Source organism: Tamandua tetradactyla, chromosome X, assembly GCF_023851605.1.
Source record: "Tamandua tetradactyla isolate mTamTet1 chromosome X, mTamTet1.pri, whole genome shotgun sequence".
Taxonomy (NCBI): domain Eukaryota; kingdom Metazoa; phylum Chordata; class Mammalia; order Pilosa; family Myrmecophagidae; genus Tamandua; species Tamandua tetradactyla.
In genome coordinates, this window is record NC_135353.1 from 72,555,509 (window position 1) to 72,561,508 (window position 6,000).

A 6,000-nucleotide genomic window follows, 5' to 3' on the forward strand; every position below is an offset into this window, starting at 1 on the left:
GGCCCTCAGAATTGTTATTCTTTGAAGTTGGTAGCACTCAAGGATAAAACTGCAAAATTGTCAGGCTTTACAGCTTTTAAAGAAGGCTTTATCTTCCTCTTCTTCAAAAACATTTAATCGCTTCCATTACTGTTACCAGACAAAAGCCGTGAATACTTTTTTGCCCAACTCACTCAATAAACAATTCCTGAAACACCAGGGTTTCAAAGGTAGAATGAGTTTATTACTAGGCATGTAGTAGGAGAACAGATGGCCTAGTGGCCCAAAATCTGTCTCCCCGAGTTTAGGGGGTTCAAAGTTTTTAAGGATTTTAGCAAGGCAAGGTGAGGTCATTTCAAATAGCAAGTTCAAAGCAAAACAGGAAACAGTGTTATTAATATCATTTCAATACGAGAACAGAAATTGAAGGTAGGGGAGGAGGCTATCACTTCAGTACTAAAGATGTAAGCCCAAAGGAAGGGAGACTAGTTATCTTTCAATAGCAGAGTCTAGCTGATATGATTAACAAATGTCCGGGGCTGAAGCTAGTTAATGGCTGACTTTAAATTCTTCATTAGCATTAGGGCCTTTGCCCTAAAAGAAAATGACAGATAAGAGCAGGATCAGTTTTTGTAGTCACAAAGGCACAAGATAAGGGCTTCTGCAATCATTTCAGATATCAGGGCAGTTTAATTATAGGTTAAGGCTTTCAGGTATTCTGCTCTGTCTACTCCAACATCCCAGAAAGCAAAAAGGAATATGATTCAGTAATCAAAATCATCCCTTAAATCCTAATTTCTCGGTTACATTGCCCTGTGGTTAACTCCAGTTTTAAATTTGGCATTCAAGGCTCTCCACATTTTGACCCTTGTCTTTAGAAACATATCTATCTTCCAATACCTCCCACCGTCCCTTGCCACCCCTATCTACTATCTACTCACGGCCCCATTCGACCTGACCTTCCCACTTCCCCCACCTTTGGCCATGCCCTTTCTTCACTCCACCACTTTTCATTCAACCTTTTCTTCAATGTCACCTCCTCCATAAAGCCTTTCTGACACTTTCCAAGCTGTGTATGATTTCTCCCTCCTCTGATTTCCAATAATAATAGCCAATATTCATTGACTATTAGGTGCCAGACACTATCTTTTATATGTATTAACTCATTAAAAATTTTTTTGGCGATGCTGTGAGGTAGGCCTGAGTTCCCATTTTATGGATGGGGACAGTGAGTCACACGGAGGTTGAGTAACTTGTTTAAGATTACACAGCTAGCAAATGGAGAGCCAATAGTCAAACCTTAGGCAGTTAGTATTTCTGAAACTCAGTCTCTTAACCATTGCTCTACTGCCTCTCCTATAATATATTGTACCATTAGTATGACACTTACTTGATACAGCTTAGCACTGTCATTATACACAGGCACACATACACATAATTTTTTGAGAGGCAGTGTTGATTAGAGAGAGAACAGAGTCAGACCCAGAAGGTCCAGGGTTTAAATCCTAGCTCGGCCACTAACTCTGCAACCTTGGATAAATCAATGACTCTGAGCTTCCATTCTCACATTTGTAAAATGTGGACAAAAATCCTGCCTTGTAGGGTTTTGTAAGAATCCCAAATTCATAATGTGCCTAAGACAATATCTCACATGTAATAAGAGCTCAGTGGATGCAGTTCTCTTCTTGCTCCTTCCTGATGTACTCCACTAGGAGCCACTTCTATATATTTCCCATGGTAGATAGCATAATGCCTTTTGCATACCACATCCTTATACATCTTTGTTGAGGAAGGGGAGATGGATTTAAATTCAAATCCCCCTAGGAGTAGTAACATTTTAAGATTTAGCAATTGCTCACATCTTATGATGGAAGAGTTTGATTTTTCTGATTATGATTCAAACTATAAATTACTGAGTGCCTACAATCTGTATCCAAGTGAGTTAGGCACTGGGAAAACACAGAAAAATGGGCATAGATCCTACTCCCAATGAGTTTGTTGTATAGTAGAGTAAAGTACATTCTTTTAGGTGAACTTTAGAATCACTTTATGAAGTTAAAATAAGTATGAAATTTACTTGAATTCAATTAATTTTTTTTTTTAACATGGTCAGGCACCAGGAATCAAATCCAGGCCCCCGGCATGGTAGGTGAGAACTCTGCCACTGAGCCACAGTGGCCCACCCTGAATTAATTTTTAAAAATTGTTATCTTATGGGGGTACAAGGGTAGTTCAGAGGTAGAATTCTTGCCTGCCATGCGGGAGACCTGAGTTTGATTCCTGGCCCATGCACTTCCCAAACAAACAAATAAACAAGCAAAAAAACCAAAATAAACAAAAATTCAATAAATGGTGCTGCAATAAGGGAACACTTACGTGGAAAGAGAATGAAATGTGACCCCACTATACAGCAAACAAAAAAAGAGAGAGAAAAAATTATCTTATAAAATTTAGCTTTCCCATACAGGAACGTGGTGTCTGTTTCCGTTTATTTAAACCTTAGTTGCTGAGAGATACACAAGTGTCCTTATTTTCATGGTGCAGATCCTATGATCCTATACATTTATCTTTGAGGTTGTTCTTTAGGATTTTATGCTATTTTTTTGTCATCATGAATGGATTTTTTCCCCTATTATATCTTCTACTGGTTATTGTTGGCTTATAAGAAAACTATTGATTGTTATTCAGCCACTTTGCCAAATCTTTTGTGAACACTCTTGTTAAATCCTTTTAGTTGGTAGAAAGATCATTTATTGAGGGTTCAGCATGTGTCTAGTGCCATTCTGAGTTGTTTACATATATAAGCTCATTTACTCCTAACTGCAATTCTATTGCTATTATTATTAGCTTTTGATTAGTTGGGTGATGTGATTCAAGTCATGAATCTAAAAGAAATCTCATTAAAGTCAAGGACAAAACTAGGCTGCTGCCATTTAAAGGTGTTTGGTAGTGTTCTGAATAACAGTATCATCCTTAGGCATGGGCAAGGGGGCCTCTGTCCTGGGGCCATGCTTTAGAGGATCCCTTATATCACAAATACACGTCAGTTCCTGAGCTGGGATTTGAAATCCAGGTAGGCCTGAAACCAAAAGCCCTTTTTTTTTACCACCATATTTTAATATCTTCTGTTCTATCATTTATCATAATGTGGGCTATTGGTATTGTTTATCTTTATTCGGCTCTGCAATGAAATAGAATACTGGTTTTTTTACTCTAACTTGAAACTTAACTGAGAGCCAATACCTGGTTCCCATAAAAAGATTGCCCTTTGTATTGTTCTTTAGGGTCTGAGAAATTCTGTTCTTGATCCACGCCTTTCTTTACCTCATAACATCATAACTCTTGGAATTTTGTAGGTTTTTGCTTCAAATGTAGAGGTCTTTGGGTGACGACTATTCCAGGAGTCACAAACTCATATGCTTACAAGGAGTGTAGAGTTAACATAAGTGTTGAAATCCTGTGAGACATTATGCAATAGCTATCATATATATTTTTTTGTATTGTGACCCTGACTGCTTCTGAAATTCTGGAGTGACTGCTAATGAGACCACCAGTTTTAGTGCAGACCATCATGCATCCTTTTAGTGGCTCCCAAATAGTAGTCTGAGAACTCCTAATGGTCTAGTATTCTCTCAAAGTGCTTTGTGGGCTCACAGAGTATATGTTACCTTGTTTCTGGCTTGCTATTACTTCATATCTTATCAAAAGAAGCGCTATTTTCATTTTCCCATTTGTTGTGGGAGAGGTTTGCTGTGACACTTAAAAAGTGGATATGCTATAGTCTTTTGCCTTGTCACAGTGGTTCTGATTGAAAAACCTTGAGAACCACAGCACAGTGGGTACGATACTCACACCTCTCATAGGGTCACAGATCACAACTTGTTCTGTGGGTTGAAGTGGAATGCCTTATTTTTTTTTTTATTAATTACAAAATTAACTAACACAACATTTAGAAATCATTCCATTCTACATGTACAATCAGTAAGGAATGCCTTATTTTTATTAGCTACCATCTAGCAAGCACTCACACTGTGCTATGCGCTGTATAATTGCAGTGTATTAAATATATCAACCCTTTCAGTCCTCATAGCAGCCCTTGGAAAAGGTTTGATGGGTCCTATTATCATACCGTTTTTTATAGTGGTCAAATTGAGGCTGAGAGACTTAAGTCATTTTCCCAAGGTCATCTCATAAGTAACAGAGCTAGAAATGAATTCTGCATAATAGCAGAGCAATTCCCCTGACCATTGTTAGTCAGTAGTTCTTAAAAAACTGCACATTAGAATCACCTGGATATTTGTGTTTTTTTAAACTTTATATTTTGGAATAATTTCAAACTTAAAGGAGAGTTTAAAAAAATAATACAAAAACAATGCAGAAAACTTCAATATAACCCCTATCCAGACCCAGATTTACCAACGTTTAGCATTTTGCCACATTTGCTATATCATTCTGTCTGTCTACCCATTGATCAATGATCTATATATCCATCCATCCATCCATCCATTCACCCATTATCGATCTATGTACCTACCTATCAGGAAATTTGTTTTTTTTAATTAAAAACTTTTTTATTAGAGAAGTTGTGAGTTTAAAGACAATCACACATAAAATACATGATGGTTCCCATATGCCCTCCCACCACCACTACTTGCATTGGTGTGGAACATTTGTTACAATTGATGACAGCACTTTTTTGCAATCCTATTATTTTTTCACAGCTGTTACATTTGTTACAATTGACGAGAGATTATTAAAGTAGTACTATTAACTATTGTCCATAGTTTATGTAGGGGTGTTCCCCCCCCCCCCCCGCCATATTCCCAACCTATTATTTCCATGATATCTTTTTAATTTTAACTTTTTAAATATAAAAACTAACTCATGGTCAAGAAAGCATCATGCAATGAAATGTCTTTCCCTGCCCAAAGCTTCCATCACTCTTGTTCTTAATCTTTCACCTCATCCATGGATAACCCCTGTTAGTGCTCTTTTTTCCTTTTTTGCATTTTTTATTGTATAATATAACAAAAGATATTGTATAATATAACAAAGCAAAGAAAGAAAAAAGCAATAATTTTCAAAGCACACTGCAACAAGTAGTTACAGAACAGATCCCAGAGTTTGTCATGGGATACTATTCCACCCTCTCAAATTTTTCCTTCTAGCTGCTCCTAAACACTGGAGGCTAGATAGAACATCATCATGGTGATTCAGCAGTCATACTAGTTTGCCAGATCCTGTTCTCTCTGTTACAACTCCTCCTACTTCCCTGATCCCTCTCCTAATCTATAGGGATCCCTGGGCAACACCTATTCTGACTTTTTCATGTTGAGAAGGGGCGATGACACTAAAGGATGGGGGGTGTAATTAATTGATAATCTTGGAGAGGCTGGTCCCTCTGGGTTTCAGTATTTATCTGACCGAGGAACCTTGCAGGAATTACAGGTTTCAGGAAAGCAAATAGTGCATGAAACTTTTATAAAGACTCAGTTCAATCACTAGGTGTTCTCAAGAGTCAACAGATGTGATACTGGTTGAGGTTTAGAAAACCATGGCCCTTACCACCCTCTAACTGAAGCTTACATAAGAGTTGCCTCCACAGTAGCCTCTTGACTCCCCTTGATCTCTCTTGGCCACTGATGCCTTATTTTATTAGGTATCTTTTAATGCCTCATTGACACCCCCCCCCTTGGTCTGGAAGGTGTTGTCGAACCCAAGGTGCCAGGACCAGACTCATCCCCAGGAGCCATGCCCCACATCTCCAGGGAGACTTTCACCCCTGAAGGTCGTGTCCCACTCAGGGCGGCAGAGGTGGGGGGGGGGGGGGGCAATGACTTTCCTTGCAGAGTTGAGCCGAGAGAGAGAAAAGCCACATCTGGGCAACAGAGAGGCTATCTGTAAAGAACTTCCAGGCCTCGCATGGGCAGTCTTAGCTTCTCCCCTACAGAAACAAGTTTCATAAAGGCAAGCCTCAAAATCAAGGGCTTGGCCCATTTTCCAGGGAGTCCCCTATGGTTG